General features: G+C 38.3%; 1 protein-coding gene across 8 annotated transcripts in view; it reads left to right on the top strand.

The window, feature by feature from the left end:
* Positions 1-21,092, top strand: part of Numb (NUMB, endocytic adaptor protein) — a 127,233-nt gene that overhangs the window by 34,719 nt on the left and 71,422 nt on the right. For 7 of the 8 annotated variants that reach the window (XM_013346349.2, XM_013346348.2, XM_013346356.2 and 4 more), the window contains exon 3: positions 11,841-11,925. The exons of the other annotated variant lie outside the window; for it this stretch is intronic. The gene's annotated coding sequence lies outside the window, so the exon portion shown is untranslated. The remainder of the gene's footprint in view (positions 1-11,840; positions 11,926-21,092) is intronic. 8 annotated transcript variants of the gene reach the window in all.

Here is a 21,092-nt window from a genome sequence, read left to right as displayed (position 1 = left end):
GAACTCACAGAGATCCGCCTGCCTCTGCCTCCCGAGTGCTGGGATTAAAAGCGTGCGCCACCATCGCCCGGCCCAGCTCTCTCTCTCTCTCTGTCTCTCTGTCTCTGTCTCTCTCTCTCTTGTTCTCATTGTAGTTCTGAATAAGAGCAGCGAGCAGTAACCATGCCATAGCCTAAATACTGTGCTGTCATAAAATATCCTCTGCCAAGGAAATTAGTTCAGTACTTTTAAATTCAAGTATTCAAGTTCTCAGAACATGAGCAAAATGCAGCGTCACATGAGTGGGTCAGTTCAGTTCTTCTGAGAGTTCCTGAGCCTGGTTGCTACTGTCTATTTTTCTATGCATTCTTTTTTTATTTTTTTATTTTTCTTTCTGAGCATTCTTATCTTCCCAAGCTCCTACTCAAATGGCCTGTTAAGCTCTACTTAAGGTATTCAAGGGCTTTCAGCCAATAGTTCCAAACTCTTTCTACAGACCACTTCCAAAGGCCTAAGAGCCACATGATCAGATTTAGTGCCGCAGTGACCCCATTTCTGATTCCACTTTTCTGTATGCTATCTTTCTAATTACTACTGTTATTATGGTAAAAATACCCAACAAAAGCAGCTTAAAGGAAACCAGGTTTACTTTGGTTCACAGTTTGAGGACACTTCCATCATAGTGGGGAAGTCCTGGCAGAAGGAGCTTGTGGCATCTGGCCGCACAGTATCTGGTCAGGAAGCAGAAAGCAATGAATGCTCATGCTCAGCCAGCTGTCTCCTGTGGCTCTGCCCTCCTCTATCCAGTTAAGCTGAGCTAGGGAACCCCTTATAGCCGTGCACACAGGCTTGTATCTTTGATGATACTAGATAGTTATGTTGACAGTCAGTATTAGCTGTTATATGGGGCAGTCGTAGCATGGTGGTTGTGCATGGTGCCACCACCTGTTTTCTTACTGGGAAGTAAATTAAAGAAGAAGAGGAAGGAGCTTGTGTCTGCATCCACTTAAAGGACTTGCTTCAGTGATCAGAAGATTCCTCATCAGGTCTCACCTCTAAAAGTCCCATGACTTCTGCTGTAGAGCATTGCCTAGCATGTACTAGACCCTGGGTTCCAAACTATTAAATTAAAAACACGTAGCAAGCTTTTAACACATAGACCTTTGAGAGTCATTTAAGATCCAGACTATAGCAAACAGATGCTTGTAAGGGGAGCACAGTTGGTTCTTTTTGGGGATCAGTGGCCTACATTTAAGCAAAGTAAATATACGTCTCGGTTTTGCACATGATTTACTGATTTTTTTTTCCTGTGCCTTATAGCTCTTTCATTCCAATTATTATTCCCATATAGTCTTTCTTGTTGAGATATCATTATTATTTGGAATAACCCATGGTTATTTAATTTTATCTGTGCTTCTTCTTTGCAGTGCTTTTTTCTTTCCTGTTACCATGCTTCTGTCTGAAGTTTTCTTAATAGACAGCTTTTTTATTTTGCCTTAATTGTTTTTTGTTTTGTTGTTTTGTTTTCTTCGTTTTTCAAGATAGGGTTTCCTTGTGTAGCAGTCCTGACTGTTCTGTAACTCAGAGCAGGCTGGTCTTGAACTCTGCTCCACCTGCCTCTGCCTCCAGAGTGGTGGGACTTAGGTGTGCCTCCCACACACATACTTGACTTAATTTTTGAAGAATCTGTCCATCAGACATAGAATTCCTGGCTCGAAATAATTTTCTTTCAACCTTTCAAGTATATCATTCTATTGTATTCCTAGTCTATTGCTGTAGCTAAAGAAGCTGTGTTTTTTTAAATAATGCTGCTGTGTGTTTGCTTTATGTTAAAAACACTTAAAGTCCATCACTGATACTTGTCCTTTGTCAAGTTTGTAAAGCCTGTACTACCCCGTCTAATGTTTCAGCTTTATTTGCTCATTTTCTTCTACATTCTAGATATCTCTGTGTTAATCATTCCTTGAGTTCCATCTGTCTATCGTGCTGTTTTCTTTTTTAAAAAAACAAACAAACAAATCCAAGTTCTTCCTTTTTTTTTTAACAAGCAAAGCCTGGTTTTAATATTAACAGGGGCACTGTTCCTCATCAGGATAAAAAACAAGGATAATAGTTAACAGAACAGACAGTTCCTCCACAAGAACAGGAACCAGGAGAGACAGGAACTAAAACAGGTAGCTCTGTCAGCCCTCCCCCAAGTTCTTATATGCCCCAGGCTGGCCTCCACTCACTTTGTAGTCAAGAGTGATCTGTATTTCTGATCTTCTTGCCTCCACCTCTCTGGTGCTGGACTTAGAGGCTTGTGCCACTGTACCTGTTCTCTGCAGTGTTGGAGACTGAACCCAGGGCTTCCTGCATTGCTAGGCAAGCATTCTACCAACTGAGCTGCATCCCTAGCCATTCATGCTGTTTTCTGTACTTCCCAACCTTTTTGTTTTGTACAGATGTATTTTCTAGTGTGCTTAATGTCCAATCTACTTCTAAAGGCATCTGCTATATTGCTAATTATATAGTATGTATTTTTTAGTTCTAGAATTCTAGGGTTTTTTTGTTTGTTTGTTTGTTTGTTTTAATAGATTGCAGTTCTCTGGCAATTTTTGTCACCTATTTCCTAAACATGCTAATCATAGTTATTTTCAAGTCTGTATTTGGAAATTACAATGTTTATATCCTTTTGGTTTTTTTGTTTCATTTTGTTTGTTTTTCTATTGTCTGCTTTTTCTTTTGATTTTCAATCATTTGTTCCTCTCTGTTACCTTTCCTAGTAATTTTTAAAATGAATGTCAAAAGTTGTATATGAGAAAAGTTGTATATGAGAAATGATAAATGCCCTTGATAATATGGTTCACTAGAGAGGATTTAATTTTCTTCTAATGGTAGTTAAAAGTAGAAGCCAGTGACCTTCATCTGTGGGTTTGAGGTGGCTCGAGCCTTTGTTTTAGGCTTCTCAAGGGCTGGTTTAAATCCAGTTTCCCTTACTTCAAGTGTTGCTCTTCAGGGGTATCAAATGGAATCCTGGGGTGTTTGCCAGGATCTTTCTTTTTGATAGATCTTGAACTCTTAATTTTTTCTTTCTTAGTTAATGTGAAGGTTCTATTTATTTATTTTTATACTTTAAAACAGGCCGTTTGCGTAATTCTTGACCTTGCCTTACCCACGGATTAGGATTCACTAAATTATTCAGAGAACAGAAATAATACTGGATATCTAGCGTTATTTTTCTGTGATTGCATTTTCTCTGGACTTTCAGCCCTGTGCTAGCTAGTCTTAATGTCAACTTGACACACAAACTAGAGTTATCTGAAAGGAGGGAACATTTTGAGAAAATGACTTCATAAGATCTGGCTGTAAGGCATTTTCTCAATTAGTGATTGATGGGGGAGAGCCCAGCCCATTGTGGGTGGTTCCGTCTCTGGGTTCTTTAAGAAAGCAGGCCGAGCAAGCCAGTAAGCAGCACCCTTCCATGGCCTCTGCATCAGCTCCTGCCTCCAGGATCCTGCTCATTTTGAGTTCCTGTCCTGACTTCATTCAATAACGAACAGTGCTTTGAAAGTGTAAGCTGAATAAACCCTTTACTTCCCAACATGCTTTTTGGTCACTATTTTTCATTGAAGTAATAGAAACCCTAACAAATACAGCCCCTCAAATTCTGCCTGTTTCAGAGCTCTGAATTCTAATTTCTGTCTCTGCAGCTGCCTTAGAATTACAGAAGCTCTGGGGGCTGGAGAGATGGCTCAGAGGTTAAGAGCATTGCCTGCTCTTCCCAAAGGTCCTGAGTTCCCAGCAACCACATGGTGGCTCACAACCATCTGTAATCAGCTCTGGTGCCCTCTTCTGGCCTTCAGGCATACACACAGACAGAATATTGTATACATAATAAATAAATAAATAAATATTAAAAAAAAGAAGAATTACAGAAGCTCTGACCCACAGTTGGTCCTTCAGAAAAGGTAGTGGAAAATGTGAGGCTTACCTCTACTTTTTGTTTTTCTCTAATATGCTCCGTAATCCCAATTGCTTTGTCTCCTTATTTGTTTTAAAGGTTTGTTTTATTTTTAATTACTCTTGTGTGGAGGGGTGGCTGCCTGCAGAGGCCAGAAAACAGTGTGAGACCCCCAGGACTGGAGTAATAGCTGGTTGTGAACTCCCTGATGTGGGTGCTGTGGCCTGAACTCAGGTTCTCTACAAGATTGGTATGCACTCTTTAATTGTTGAGCTATCTCTCTAGCTTCTTTGTTTTAAAAACAGTTTTTGTACCAGAATTGGTTGGATAAAAGGGGTGCTACAGTACTGGAGCTATAACTGGAAATACATATCTCAGCTTATTAAGAATAATAACTTATAAAATAACAAATTAATAGTTTAAAACATATGTTGATTCATTAATTTGATATATGAGAATCCTGCCCTCATACAACTTACATTCTTGTAGGAAAAACAGTTATTGAATACTCACTTTTTAATTTAAAATTGTAATAAACAGTAAAGGAGAGGCTCAGGTATTATAAACTTCTAGAGGTAGCTGGTTTGGTTACAGTGTGGAGGTGGTTAAAGAAGTGATGTCTGAGCGGAGCTCTGAAGGATATACAGATTCACTTCAGGGAAAGCAATGCCTGTGAGAACCATTGAAGACTTTGAGATGAGAAAGATGGCAGGTTTATAGTTTCAAAGAAGACTGGGATGGTTGGTCTTGTAGGTAAAGGCTAAATCATGCTAAACTTTGTAAGCCATAGTAAGGATTTTTCTTAACAGTTTTCTAGCTCTAATCTGATCATTAATTTGACTTTTTCTTTAGTCTCCACTGTCCCAAGACAGACTTACTTACTTATTCTGTAGAGTTATGTTAGGTATCTTTTATTGATAAAGTTATAAATTTGGTACTATAGTAGATCAAAGCCACATTTGTGGCTGCTCTGCAGTGCTGGGTCTTAAATGTCTTCAGCCTAAACAGTTACTTTAGAACCAAACTAAGTTTAATGTTAATTCTAACTCCATGATGTTCTTTTGTTTTTGTTTTTCAAGACAGGGTTTCTCTATGTATCAGTTCTAGCTGTTCTGGAACTAGCTCTGTAGACCAGCCTGGCTTTGAAATCACAGAGATATACCTGCCTCTGCCTCCCAAGTGCTGGGATTAAAAGCATGCACCTTTAATAAATGGTTTTCATTTTTTAAGTTTTTAAATTTATTCTTCAAATTTCATACATGTATACAGTGAAACAAGGTCATACACATTTATTTTTTTTCTTTCTAACTCTTCCCAGATCCCCCATAACACGTCCTTCCCAATTTCTTGTCCTATTATTTTTTTAAATAATCTGTTAAATCCAACAAGTGCTGCCCATATGTGTATGGGTGTACATGTGTATACCCCAAGAAGGATTCTCACTCCCTCAGCAGCCATCAGCTTCCATTAGCTCCTCATCTGGTAGCCTCTCCCATCCATGCTAGAATTATGATCTTTGTGCAGGTTTTATTCAGGTAACTACAGCTTCTGTGCATTTGTAAGTGTATCATTTATGTCATGTTCAAAAGATGGTATTTATAAAAAACAAAAAGCCGGGCAGTCGTGGCACACGCCTTTAATCCCAGCACTCGGGAGGCAGAGGCAGGCGGATCTCTGTGAGTTCGAGGCCAGCCTGGTCTACAGAGCTAGTTCCAGGACAGGAACCAAAAAGCTACGGAGAAACCCTGTCTCGAAAAATCCAAAAAAAAAAAAAAGATGGTATTTGTGAGTGTATCATATATGCCGTGTCCAAAAAACAGTATTTCACAGAAATCTCCACATCGTCTGGCCTTTAGAAATTTTCAATATTGGAAGACATTTGCAGTATAAATGATGGACACAGGATGGCTTTCCACACTACATGAAGACAGTCTACAATGCAACATGTAACAGACAAACATCAGATGGGAAAACAGGGGGAAGATATAATTATGGATTTTATATACACACAAACTATAAAATAAGAATGCTAATTATGGGTGCTCTAATGGTCTAACATAACCTTGTAAGAAGGTAGCTTTTTGCTTTGTAAGAATACAGGAACCAAGCTTAATTTTCCTCAAGGAGGCTTAAATATCTCCAATTATTTCTACATGCTTTTTCATAATCAGCTCAGGATCAGATCAACAATATCTTTTTAACCTGAAATAACATGTGGCCCCTGCACACATCTGTACAGTAGTACAAGAAATATTGATGGAGAGCCAGCCACCTCTGTCACCAAGAGCCAGTAGATGCTTTACATAACAGGAATATAGTAAGGGAAAGCAGGCAGTAATTTGCCCATTCGTTATTTTTGTTAAGAAAAATAGAAATTTGTAATTTACCAAGTATTGCCCAAAAGATAACATATTAAGAATTCTCAGGCTCTCAGAAGAGTTTTCAATTAGTGTAGCTTTCAAAAAGTATATAATTTCCTATTTCAGAGCAGAATATGTGGAAAGAAAATATACAATTCTCGGATTAAAGTTATTTCCCACGACCTAGCCTCTGAATGTTTCATGGAGAAATAAAATGTTCCATACCAAGATAAAAAAAAAGTATATCATTTTAAAGATGTTTCAGGTTTCTAAAAAATTAATAATATTCTTATTTGGTCAATGTGACATTTTCCCCTTGTAGTTTGATGAAAATGGCCCTCGTAGGCTCATATATTTGAATGCTTAGTCACCAGTTAGTAGAACTATTTGGGAAGGGCTAGGAGATGTGGCCCTGTTGGAGGTGTGTCACTGGAAGTGGGCCTGGAGGTTTCAAAAGCCCACGCCAGGCTCAGTGTCTGTCTGTCTCAGCCTGTGGACCAGGATATAAAGTAACTCCATGATTTTCCATCTGTTAGTTTCTCTTAACCTGAAATAAATGAAGATGAACATAAATGAAGTGTTGCTCTGTAAAAATAACTGTTCCATTCAATTGAGACTCTTGGACAAAAGGGGCAGCAAGTCTGAAGAGCTACTTTAGAAGGTTGCATGCTGAAGAGGCCTAGTAGCTATAATTCATGGTCCTGAATATATTTTGAACTGGGGAAATAACTCTAAGGCAAATAATTTTACAGAAAGTGTCACGTTGTTGTAATGCTCATTTGTTTAGCTGTATTGTGGTTATCTAAACAAATATCCTCATTCCTAAGAAAGTATAGGGCAATGCTTAGGGCTAAGTGGCATGGTATCTACAACTCATTTTCACATTTTTGTTTGTTTTTAAAGTGTGAGATTAATCCCAGCACTCAGGAGGCAGATATAGTTAGATCTTTGGGAGTTCTAGGCGCGCCAGGGACATCTGACTCCAGGGGAAAGAAAGAAATAAGGCGTGAGACATGGTGATAAAGTAAGGAGGACAAAATATAATAGAGTCTTATAAGTTTTCTTCTCTTTTGAGATTATATAAAACCAAAAGTTTACTTTAAAACTCCTAAATTAACATCTCTTTTATTTATGAATTGTAAAGAAATTTGAAATTAATGTGGAGAATGATTGGTTGGTTGATTTTGTATTTTTTTAGACAAAGTTTCATGTAGCCACAACTGATTCTGAATTCCCAGTGTATCTGATCTACCTTGAACCCCTGATTCTTTTTCCTCCTCTGAAGTGCTAGGATTATACGAGTGTACCACCTTACCCCACTGTCATTTATTCTTAAAAAGACAAAAAATAGTTCTCATTATTTAAAGAGAAAGTGTTGTAGGAATGACCAATCATGTAGAAAAATTACAGATTAGTAATATAAGAACAGAAGGACCTGACTTTCTTGTTTGTTGTTCAAGAACCTCGTGTTCTATATTAATTTGCCCCAAATATTTGTAAAACAGGTATTTTGAGGATTTCTTAAACATTTCCTATTTAATTAATATGGTTTCTTACAAAGAAATTGGATTTGGATTACTTTCGTTTTCCACAACTACTTCTATGAATTTATTTTAAAATTTTTAAGCCAAGGTGTGGTGACATATGAGAGTGACCCTGAACCTAGGCCAACTGTGAGCATGAGGGCAGCCCAGGAAACAAGATACAGATGTTAACACCTGCTGAAGACCTGAGATTCTGAAGACAGCAGACAGCAGTGACAGTTTATCTTTTTATTTGTAAAATGCCAGAAAAGATTCAGCATGATATGCACTTGTAATGAGAAATCTAGAACAGTATTTGTCAAATATTTGAAAGATTACCATGTGCAAAACTGTGGTTTGTGTTAGTAGAAAGAATGGAAATGAATGAGATACGTTCTTTTCAAGCAGGCAATTGAGACAGTACTTAGAACAGAAACGTTAAATAACACATGGAATAAAATTAGTTGTGGGAGATGGAGAAGAGCAGCATTTCAGTATAAACTTGAACAGGAATGAGAATTTGAGTGTGTTACGTGCATCCAGGCAGAGGAAGCCAAATGGGTGAAGGAAATGGACTGTGTGAGACTGCCACAATAGAGCTTCACCCTGAGGAGGGAGGAGGACGTGCGGGAACGAATTCTTCAGTTCGGCACATATTCTGTACCAAATACCGTACATTTGTTTTCTTACTTAAACATTACAACTTTATCTTTTTGTGGGGGAAGGAGGTTGAGATAGAGTCTCACTATTTAGCTTTGGCTGGTCTGGAATTCACTGTGTAGGCCAAGCTGGCTTCAAGTTAACAGAGATCTGCCTATATCTGCCTCCTGAATCCTGGGATTAATTTTTTTTTAAACCAAGTGAAAGTAAATTGCAGGTTTTCTACTGTTTTAGCTCTAAATGTTGGAATTAAAGTCATGTACCACCATGCCCAGCACAACTTTTTAATTCTTTTTAAAGAGTAGAAATTCTAAATAACTTGTCTGATGTTTGCTACTGTTGACATTGGAATTCAAATTCAGATTTGTTTTAAGATTATGTTTTTAGTTTTTTCAGAAGTTGATTTTAAAAACTTAAAACCACAGGATCTTGACTATCGATTTGACTGGATTGAGAGTCCTTTAGATGTCACATTTCTGGATGTGTCAATGAGAGGATTGCCAGAGTGATTTAACTGAGGAGGGAAGACCCATCTTCTATGAGTCTCTTAACTACCTTAAAATTTTACACTGAGAAACAGGAAAGGCTAATAGAAAACACTTCTGCAAGCAGAGTGCCCACACTCATCCTTCTCATTTCCTGACCGTGAATAGCCACATTAGCTTCCCTCCCATGATGTATATGCCCTCAATCTGTGATCCAGAATAAACCTTCCTTAATTTGCTTTTGTTGGGTCTTTTGTCAGAGCAATGAGAGAATAAACTAACACAGAAATTGGTACCGAGGAGTGGGCTCCTATGATAAACCTCACCACATGATTTGTAGGCTTTTCTATTGTGTGTAGGTAGAACTCCACCTACAATGTTGTAAGCAGAGCTTAATGGGCCGTTCTCATGGGAGTATAAAGACCAGAATGCCAAGATAAATATGGATAGTGGAGGCCTAGCTCTAAAGAATTTTTTTAGTAGTTTCTAAAGTAGTAAAAGTGAATGAATAGTCTGTTATTTCAAATGAATTTTCTGTTAGTCTTTCAAATTATTGTTATCGATCTCCTTTTCGAAACATTCTTTTAGATTTATTTAGTACATTTTTATTTTTCACTTCCCTCATAGTTAATAGTAACCAACAGTCGTTATGCATCTTGTTGACAAAAGGATAACATTTTTATTTATTTTTATGTTCAAAGTTATAGTTGTTTGAGTTCCATTTTTCAATGTTTTATGTTTCAAGAAACCTCTCTTCATTTTTCTCTCAGTAATCTCAAATTCCTTTTAAAGCAGGTAGCAATTGTATTTTAATAATTTTCATATAGGTTTTTATTTTTAGGTATTTTCTGAATTGTGAGAACTTGGAGATTTGAGATGATATCACTTTTTTTCTGTGCTCCTGAGACTAAATATTGTAGTTATATTATACATAGTAGATGTTTCATAACTATTTGATCTGAATTGTTCTTAGTCTTGAAACCATTTTATAGCTTAATTTGTATGCATAGTAGCTCTCATAAACTAGAGGCTGTCGATATACTGTTGGTCTGTATAGATTTTAATTTTGGTGCTGGCAAGATGGTTAAGACCTGGTGACCCAAGTTCAATCACTAGAACTCACATAAAGGTGGAAGGAGAGAACTGATTCTATAAAGTTGTCCCTTGACTTCCACACATAGTATGGCACATGCTCACACACCTCATATAAACACACACGCTAATAGTTGATAAAATATATTTAAGAACAGAGCAGATTTCCTGGGGCTGGAGAGATGGCTTGGTGGTAAGAGCACTGCTTGCTCTTGCAGAGGATCCGAGTTTGGCTCTCAACCATCCATAACTCCAGTTCCAGGAGATTTGATGTGCTCTCTGTCTGTCTGTCCATCTCTCTTTTGTTTTTTTTTTTTTGGTTTCTTTATTTTGGTTTTGTTTTGTTTTTCTAAGATAGGGTTTCTCTGTACCTTTGGAGCTGTCTAGTAACTAGCTCTGGTAGATCAGGCTGGCCTTGAACTCACCGAGATCCACCTGCCTCTGCCTGGGATTAAAGTGCTGGGATTAAAGGCATGCACCACCACTGCCCGGTTTTCTGATGCTCTCTTTTGACCACAAGCAACAGGCATACAGGTGGTACACATACACACATGTAGTATGAGGGCTGGCTTGTAAGGGTTTCCATCTTGCCTGGTCCTCCAGCCATTTAGTCCCAGAGAAAATCACACAGAGATCTCCATAAGTTATAAAACTGATTGGCCCATTAGCTCAGACTACTTATTTGCCCTTATAACATATATTATTAACCCATTATCCTAATCTATGTTAGCCACATGGCTCTGTACCTTTTGCAGTGGGTCAGGTCACATCCTGCTTCTTCTGTGGTCTGGACAGGAATGGCAGAGGAGCTTCCTGCTTCCCAGAATACTTCTGTTCTCTTTGCTCCACCTCTACTTCCTGTCTGGTTTTCCCACCTATACTTCCTGCCTGGCCAATCAGCATTTATTTAAAACATGATTGACAGAATACAGACAATTATCCTGCACCACACACATACAGGTAAAACACTCATACACATAGAATAAAATAAATAAATCTAAACTAAATTTTGCAAAACAGATTTCCTTTTCACAGTGTTTCATGTGTGAAAGTCTAATCCCAATTCTTAACTGTAACTCTATAATATTTGTCCTTTACTGGCTATATATTTAGGGAGACACTAAAAGAAATACACAGAACAGAAAATCAAATTATCAATGACTTTTTAAAATTTAACACATAACAAAGTTTCTGTTTGCTACAAGAAAAAAATTTTTTTTTGCCTTAGTTAATGTGAAAAAAGGAAAAAAAATGGGTAAGACTTTGGGACTACTCATGGAGATCCCTGTCATTCTAATAGATTTCCATTGTATTCCACAACTCAGAGTCCATTTTCTACCCTTTCTGTTTTTCTTCCATTAAAATTCCTTCCTGACAGTGTCAGGAATTGATCCTTTTTAACATATACCTTCCTCTTTTGTGCCCCTTGATCCTTTGATCTTCCCTTTTCTGCTTTTTTTTTTTTTTTCCAGGATCCAGCGATGGGGTTGGGTGTATATCTCAGAATACTCAGTAGGTGACTGCAAGGCCCTAAGTCGCCTACTGCTGCAGAAACACAAAGAGCAGAGCAGAAATTTGAATGACTTATCTCTAGGCTTTTGGCTTGTGTTTGTGGAGTTCTTTGTTGTGTTTCTATCAGCGTGTGGATCTTGAAACTGCTCAGTGACTTGGAGTGATGATCTTCATTCTCTCATGACTGCAGAGCTGTTTTCTGACAAAAATTGAAAAGCTCTTTTTATTTTTATGTCTGTGTCACTAAGAACAATTGTATAAGACATTTATTATTCTCATTTTGCAGATGAGGAAACTGACACTTGGTGAAGTTACGAAATTTGTCCAAAGTCACACAGCTTGTAAAAGGCACAGCCAAGATTCAGAGCCAGGTCTGTCCAACTTCAAAACTTCTAATCAAGGCTAAGATACTTTGAAATAGCTGTGATGTACTAACCTATGATGAGTTATATTGGTATTAATACTGTTTAAGTGTTCCCTAACTCCTTTGGATAATTTTTAATGGTGAGGTTTTTGTCCTTCCTAAATTTTAAATTTTTCTTTAAGTATTGTGAAATACAATATAGCATAGTAGCTGAGGGCTTGGGTTTTGAAGACAGATAGCACGGGTAGAGATTCTCAAGCTTCTGTGCTCACATGTGTGACATTGGGAAAGTTACTTAACTCATGTGTGAGTTTCCCTTTCTGTACAACACTGATTGTGCTGCTGTCCACCTGGTGGGATTGCTGCGAGTAGATAATTTAATTCATGTAAGACACTTTTATACCTGTCTTCACTTGTCTTACTGTATGCCTGGCACATAGTAAACATTTAATAAATGTCAACTAGGTATTTTCATCTTTTAGCAGCTAATAAATTATCAAATGGGAAATAGCAAGGTTTAGGCTACAATATACTTAAACCAAATTAAACTTGAATAAATTAGCTGATGAGGGAGAGGGACTTGATGGGGGAGGGGGAGGGAAATGGGAGGCGGTGGTGGGGAGGAGGCAGAAATCCTTAATAAATAAATAAATTAAAAAAATATCAAAAATAAAAAATAAAAAAATAAACTTGAATAAATTAGACCTAGAGGAAAATCACTAATTTGATGAAATTCACATCTGTTGTAAAACCATGTTGGGTGACTGCTGGTCTGACACCTACAAGGATCTAGTATTGTATTGGTTACTTTTATGTCACAGTGATGACAACACCTGACTGAACAACCTAAGAGGTTGTTCTGATTCACATCCTCAGTGAGTCTGAAGCCATAATGGCAGGGAAGGCATGGTAGAACCCTGAGTTTATGCATAACACTGTTTAGAAAACTTTGTTCCCATTTAAAGTCTTAAGTTTGTTTGCATGTGTGTATAGAAGAATTCTCATGGAATATCAACAATGTCTTTCGGTCATATCTATCCCCTCCCATGATTTTAAAAAATATTTTCTTATTTTATCGTGTGTATATATTTATGTACTTGAGCGTATGTGTGGTCACAGTATGTGTGCAGGAGCACTTGGAAATCCGAAACATCAGATCCCCAGGAACTGGACTTATGGATAGTGTGAGTCACCGTGTGGTGCCGGGGACTGAACCTGGGTTCTCTGGGAGAGCAGCTAGTGTCCTTAATTACTCTTAACTGCTGAGCCATCTGTCCACCCTCTCATAGGTTTTTATCTAGTAGTTCCTGTTCCAATTGTCAGCTCTCCAATACATACATACATACATACATACATACATACATACATACATACATACACATACACACACACATACCCCCTGAGACAGTTTTTCTGTATAATAATCCTAGCTGTCCTAGAACTCACTTTGTAGTCCAGGCTGGCCTCAAACTCACAAAGATCTGTCTGCCTCTGCCTCCCAAGTGCTGGGATTAAAGACTGTGCTACCACCATCTCTTAAGATTAAAAAAGAAAAAAAAATACAATTTTGCTGATTACATTGTTTTATAATGAGAAAATTGACTGAATAATCTTAGGTGTTACTAGGAATGCTATTTTCATCTAATTTTTAATGAGTTTTTTTTTTTACTTATGATTCTTTAAGATAGATACTTATCAACTATTCTTTCCCCTCCTTTTTTTTTTGTAGTGCTGGTACTAGCCTGTGAGTTTTTTATTATTAATTTTTATTATTAATTATATATATATTTTCAAGTGTAAAATTTCTAATTGTCTTTATCTTTCTATCATGAGCTGTGGTCTGTAGTCTATAAGTCCACATGTGGTTTTAAGTTTTAAAAAGTGTGTGTGTACATATGTATATCTTTCTATCGTACTCAATTTGAATTACAAAACAAGTTTCAATGATATACTACAGTCAAGAAGAGATACATCTAAAACATGGTGGTCTAGACAGTCTAAAGCTAAAGGGATGAACCAGGGTGAACAGGCAAATGGAAATAGGAAGTAGCAGTTGCTACTTCCTCCTCATGCTGACGAAGCTTAAATGAGTCAACAGTGATCCATATCTTCATACTTACTGTGGTTTCTGGAAAACTCAGTTAGTGTTGTTGATAGAATGGTAATTCCCTTTTTCTCCTGTTCACTTTTTCTCCCAGTCCACCTTTTTTCACTCCTTCCTCAAAGACGTTAGCATCTCTGGAACTAGGAAGCATCACTCCTTTATTTTTGATGAGTTTTCATAATTAATGGACATTCATTAATACTTTCAGCAGCATTTTTCTCTAGTGGAATATAAAATTATGGCACATCTTGCAGTTGATGGTATCTAATGTTGCTGGTTTCTTGAGTCAGCCAAGTTTTCTGTCTCACGATCAAGAAGAATGAGGAAGGAGGGCAGGCAGCAAAGTGTATTGAGAAGAGACAGCTCTCTAATGAGTTTCCAAATCATGTTTCTAAAGCAGTGGATGTGTCCTGGGAATGGGCCAATTTGGTCCTATCTGTATGCAAATTAGGTATTAAACCAGGATGAATCTGGATAGTGAATTTATAGTAAGTGGGGAATTCTGATCGTATGAGCAGGCATATACAGGCTTGAGAGAGCCCACCATAAGTTCCACGTGGGGGATGAAGAACCAGTGAGTAGAAAGAACAGAGGCCAGTGTTTAGCCAGTGTTGATGCGTCAGAGCTTTTTAGATTTTAGTTCCTTAGCTCATCAATAACGTTGTTTGTTGTAAAACCTCAGTGTTCTTGGAGGTGACTACTAGTTCCACCAAGACATAGATTCCTGTTTCTCTTGGCTCTGTAACCTGACTGACTGCCTACAAATGAAGGCTACATTGCTCCTAACTCCGAACACTACCTCATCCTACTTGAAATATCTGCTTTCTTGTCACATTGACACTTAAATCATTGAAAACCTTTAAAGGAGAAAATAAATATATGTGTAAACATACACGCAGGCACACTTTGGTTGTTTCTTGGTACTGAGATCAAACTGTTTTACCCTTCTAGACAAACATATCCCCTGCCTGAGGATATAATTTAATTTTCTTATCCTGACTCTTCTTTCATTACCTAACACAGTATTTTTTTTGTTGGACACAAGGTATTAGCAATTAAGGGAAGCATGTAGGTCTGATGAATCAGAGTACAGACTGTAACAGTATGTTAGTGACCAATTATTCAGCTTCTTGGTGAGAAAATTTAAATATTCTTTTATTATGGTTATTTTGTGCAAAAGATACTTTTAAGCAAGTTAGGGAACTTATGGAATGCTGAAGCATTTGCAGATATTCAAGAGTTAAATCAATGAAACAAAAAAGTAAATAATTCTAATTTACTGTGAAAGAAATGAAGAGTTGTGTAGGGGTTGAGTGTGTGGAGGGCCATGCCTTTAGTCCCAGCACTTGGGAAACAGAAGCGGGTGGATCTCTTGTGAGGCCAGCCTGGTCTACATAGCAAGTTTCAGGACAGTCAGAGGTACATCCTGTTTGTGTTGTTTTGAAAAGAATTATGGAGGGCAGGAGAGGTGACTCAGCGCTTAAATTTACTTGCTGCTCTTGCAGAGGACCTGGGTTCAGTTTTTAATACCCAGATGAATGTTCACAGCAATCTGTAACTCCAGTTCCAGGAGGGTCTGATGCCTTCTTCTGTCTTCTCTGGTAGCCAGATATATATGTACATACGTGCAAGCAAGGCACTCACATTTTTAAAAAATTAAAAATTTTAAAATAGATAAATCTTTTTAAAAATGAATTATAGAGAAAAGTATTTAGAAAGTAAAAAAAGAAGACCTCATCAATGAGACAACATCGAAGGTGAAACTTGAAGTATGAGGAAGAAATAAGCCCTTAAAGAGTCTAGAAGGAAAACATTTCAGGAGAAAGAAACAACATGCCCCATATGGAAATAAGCTTCAGGAAAGAAAAGATTCCTAATGAGTTACATATGGAGAGTGCCATTTCAAGCTAAGAGTCAGGCAGAGGCAATACCTTAGTATGTGAACATTTACTGAGCATTTATGTCTGGATGCTGTTTTGAGCATCTGAGTCACTAAATGCTGAGTTTGAACTTGATTTGAAAATACACATAGAAAGCCAGCAGAATGGTTAAATAGTGTCATAATCTATTTTTAAAAGATTATTCTGGGGGCTTTAGATGGCTCGGCAGGTAAGAGCACCTGCCACCAAATTTAATGACTTGAATTCAATCCTTGGACTCTCATGTTGGAAAGATAATACAGACTTCTACAATCAGTCAGTCAGTAAATATAAAGCTTTGGCTACCATGTACATGGTTGATCAGAGAGGAACAATCGAAATAAATCCTAGTTTGCACTTTACGGTAGCCCAGATAAGTTGTATGGGGCTATGGTGGTTCTGGCAGTGGAGATAGAGCAGTGTACAGGTGTGAGTTATGTTTTAGAAGTGTTTATTGATAGCTTAGATTAGGGAACAGGGATGTAAGAAAGGGAAGAATAACATTAGAGAGGGGTAAAATACTTGCCAACTTACAAATATTTCCTGTTCTGCCCTCTCCTCCTTGTCCCTGTCTTTCTTTCTCTCCCCTGCTCACTTTTCACTTCCCCTCCTGCCTGCCACGTTTCCTCTCCTTCTTTCCCCCTCTTCTCACTTCTCATTCTTGGAACCAAGCATATTTTTATTCTAGTCTGCCTCTCCAGATTTCAGCACCTTTTCTCTTCCTACACTGACAGATGCTTCGGGAAGAGTCAGTGTAAGAAGTAGGTTATCATTCTCGGGAACTCTGCCCTTTCTCACCAAGATGTTTCTTGCTAAATCGGTTTTTACTGTATCAGAACAAAATTAAATTTTGTTTTTTTAAGTAAGGTAGATTCTTAAGAATGTTCCTAATAAAAAAAGAAAAAGAATGTTCTTAATGAAATCATATGTGAATGTGTGTTGTGGGCTTACGGGTGATGGCCGTATCTTTTTGTTGTGTTTTGTTTTTGTTAGGGCTCCCTGTTTAGCCTAGGCTGGCTTTGAACTCATGATCCTCCTACCTCAGCCTTACAGGTGTGCTAATACTACAGTGTCTAGCTTTGACCATATACATATGTATTTTTTAACCTATAAAGTGTTAACATGACTTAAGTGTTTATGAATCATAAATTCACTTCACGATTGTTTTTCCAATTAAAAAAAATGAAATAAAATTGGGGCTTGGCAACATATCTCAGCAGGTAAAAGCATTCTCTTTGCAAGCTTGCTAACCTGAGTATGATCCCTGGGACCCACAGTGGAATTGACCGTGTGACCGCCACTTGTACACCAGCAGTCACACATGTGGCATATGTGCATACACACTAATGGCAATAATGTTTAAAACATGGTTTTGAAAAGGAAAAAGAATAAAATAAAAAGATTTATTTATTAGTCGAGTGGTGGTGGCGCAGCCTTTAATCCCAGCACTCAGGAGGCAGAGGCAGGCAGATCTTTGTGAGTTCGAGGCCAGCCTGGTTTACAAGAGCTGGTTCCAAAGCTACAGAGAAACCCTGTTCTCAAAAAAAAAAAACAAAACAAAACAAACAAACAAACATGGTTTTATGGAGTGGTGGCACACGCCTTTAATCCCAGCACTTGGGAGGCAGAGGCTGTTTGAGGCCAGCCTGGTCTACAAATCGAGTCCCAGGACAGCTAGAGCTAAACAGTGAAATTCTGTCTTGAAATACAAAACAAAAACCAACAACAACAAACATTGGTTTGTAATTACGAGAACAATTATGTTTGATTGGTTTTGGAGTTTTTTTTTTTTTTTTTTTTTTTTTTTGAAGTGCTAGGAATTGAAGACAGGGCCTGATGCATGGTAAAAAGTGCTTTGCTGGTACCAGAAATCTAGGGTAGTCAGGAGGAGCTCTCCAAGTACTGCCTTTGGCAGCTTTTGCATCTCTTGGTCTTTGAGAGTAGCAAGTGGTGGCAGCAGGCAGACTAGGGCAGTGCTAACACTCTCCAGGGTTGCTAGCTCTTGTGCAGGTGCTGGTGAAGGGGGGCTCTTAGGTGTTAGAGTTCCTGTCTAGGCCTTGGATAACAACTTCCAGGCTGGCTTGTGTGCTGGGATTTCAGAATCTGACAGCTTTTTAGCCCTTCTGGAGAGCAGAGCCTACAGTTTCACTTCTCTGGCTCTTTCTGGTCTTTTAACTTTCTTCAGCTGTAGCTTTCTATCCTCCTCTTGCCCTATCCATTCTGCTCCTGTCCGCTGCCTCTTCTTGCTATGGCCATTGGTCACTGATCTCGCTGCCAAGGAGGCAATGACTGTCCATCTTTGACAACCTCCAGCACTGTCAGCTGCTAGTCTTGAGGCCCCACCCCCTTTGCAGCTGTCAGTGCACCTGGCCACTCTGCCACTTTCACAGCTTGACCTGCTGACTGCCCAGCTATCCTGGCTTTGTACTTCTGCTAATTCTGTTCTTGTGCCACCCACTCCCTGTCTGCTGTGCTTTTCTTCAGGTTACCAGCTCAGGCTGCACTACTAAAGTAGGCAAAGAAAAACTACTTGAGAGGCTTTCGTTGACTGTATGGTTGCAACATTAAGGAAGCAGGTGGAAATGGTTCCAGGACTGCCTAGGGTTCAAGTGAGGCTGTGATAGCAGAAAACCTATTTCAAATGTTTGAGCCAGTCATGGCTGGGTCTGTACCTGCAGAAGCCAGAGCAAGCAGTTTTAGTTGTCAGAGTGTCAGTGACTATTCAAAAGAGCCAGTGCTGACTTCAGGATAGTTTAACTGGCTGTTGAAAGACAATCCTAGCACTAAAACTGATTTTAGTAGTGCTTCAACAATGCTTAATACCAGTTTGGATCCCTAGAAGGAGATAGGTTCCCCTCCTCTCTCACTATCAAATGAGCCACACTACACCCCTTGACCTTAATTTTTTCTTTTTTCTTAAATATCTCCAGGTTCAACTTCTTGTCTTGTGCTTTTGGTTTTTTTGAGACAGGCTTTCACTGTGTAGCCCTGCTCGGGTTGGCCTGGAATTCACTTTGTAAACCAGGCTGGTCTTGAACTCACAGAGATCTGTCTGTCTTTGCCTCCTGGGTACTGGGATTGTAGGCTTGTGCCATTGTGTCTGGCCATGATTATCTTTAAGGAGTAAATAGTGAAATCCTGTATTTAAGCAAAGAATTTTGTGGACAAGATAAATGGAAAGGTGAAAACACATGAGAAAAATACCCAAAATGAAAATCAGACCTTAGGCCACTGTTTAAAGCAGGGGTTAATTTGAAAGTCAAAAATCCTTTGGAATGAAAGAGCACAACACATTCAAATTTGTACATAACCTTAAGTGACTGCTGAGACTGAGGAACAGGAGGAAGATATGTATTGTGGATGATGCCTGAGAATGTGATCCAGACGGTAACTAGGACTGAGGAGTTTAAGGGCAGAGAACTGGGACATTCAAACTGTGTCATTGTTTATTCTCAAATGCCAACTACAGGACAGCCAAGACTTAATTTGTTTTAAAATATCTTGTCCAGCAGCTAATGGAGCAAACTAATTTTCAGTTTTAATCTGAAATTAGAATAATCGCTTCCTATATTTGTTTTCTTTGAAAATGCTGTGAATGTAATACAGTTTTCATGATATCCCAACATGCAGCCTATTTTTTAAGAGCTAAACTGAAATAAGCAAACTCAAAATTACCAAAAGCTAAATTTATATGAGAGCTAAATTAATATTTCCTTTGAAAAGTGGGACTCGGGGAAAAGAAAGACAGGAGGGAAGAAAGAAAATCAAGCTGGTTGTGTAGCCACTCACCCTCTATCCAGTGCTTAGGAAATCGGAAACACGAGGATCCAAGTTTGAGATCATCCTCAACTACACAAAGTTCAAAGCCAGCTTGGGCTAAGTAAAGACCTGATCTCAGATAACCAAACCCTTTGTTTTTTTAGCTTCCCTGAATCTGCCTGTAAATTAGCTTCTAACAGAAAACTATTAAGTTTTAAAATGAATTTTGTTAGTTCTATAAGTAATTATGTGTGTTAATTTACCTATTTCTAATAAAACTGTATCTTGTTGCTGTTTGCTGGACTCACTGTCTTAAGCATTGATCCAGTGATAGAATTAGGTATGTTAGCAGTTTCTTATTAATCCAGTTTTATCAGTTTCACTAATATCTATTATGGTCCAAAATTCTTAGGAGTCATAATTTATAGCAGAATGACCTGTCTATAGTCCTTGGGCCTTGATAAGTATAAAATTCCTTGCTTTTAATGTAAAGTTTTAGGTCTAGTATACAAAGTATTGTGGATTTGATAATGGTGTCCTCATCCATTCCCTCCTTGTCTCCTCCTCTCCTCCCGCTAGTCCCTCCCTGTCGTCAGTGCCCCCTTCTGCTCTCCTGTTCCATGTGTTCCATTACTCTATTCCTTACTTCCCTTCAGAACTTCTCCCCTTTCGTGACTCCTTTTCTGGTTTTATGACCCCCTCCCACACAAAATTTCACCCCTAGGATCTACATATACAAGAAAGAAATTGTCATTTTTCTTTTTAAGTCTGGCTTTTTCCCTTGATGTAAGGTTTTCTAGTTGTATCCTTTTTCTTGTAAATATCATGAATATTGATTTTTATTGAGCTCTACATTTTTCTCTGCTCCCCTCCCTACCTCTCCCCTTCAACCTTCTCCCAAGGTCCCTATGCTCTCAATTTACTCAGGAGATCTTGTCTTTTTCTACTTCCTATGTAGATTAGCTCTGTGTATGTCTCTCTTAGGGTCCTCATTATTGTCTAGGTTTTCTGGGGTTGTGATTTGTAGGCTGGTTTTCTTTGCTTTATGTTTAAAAACTACCTATGAGTGAGTACATATGCTAATTGTCTTTGTGGGTCTTGGTTACCTCACTCAAAATGATGTTTTCTAGCTCCATCCATTTGCCTGCAAATTTCAAGAATTCGTTATTTTTTTCCGCTGTATAGTACTCCATTGTGTAAATGTACCACATTTTCCTTATCCATTCTTCAGTCGAGGGATATTTAGGTTGTTTCCAGGTTCTGGCTATGACAAACAATGCTGCTATGAACATAGTTGAGCACATGTCCTTGTGGCACGATTGAGCATCCTTTGGATATATACCTAAAAGTGGTATTGCTGGGTCTTGAGGAAGGTTGTTTCCTAATTTTCTG

Source organism: Microtus ochrogaster, chromosome 1, assembly GCF_000317375.1.
Source record: "Microtus ochrogaster isolate Prairie Vole_2 chromosome 1, MicOch1.0, whole genome shotgun sequence".
Taxonomy (NCBI): domain Eukaryota; kingdom Metazoa; phylum Chordata; class Mammalia; order Rodentia; family Cricetidae; genus Microtus; species Microtus ochrogaster.
This window is presented reverse-complemented; position numbering and strand designations above follow the sequence as displayed.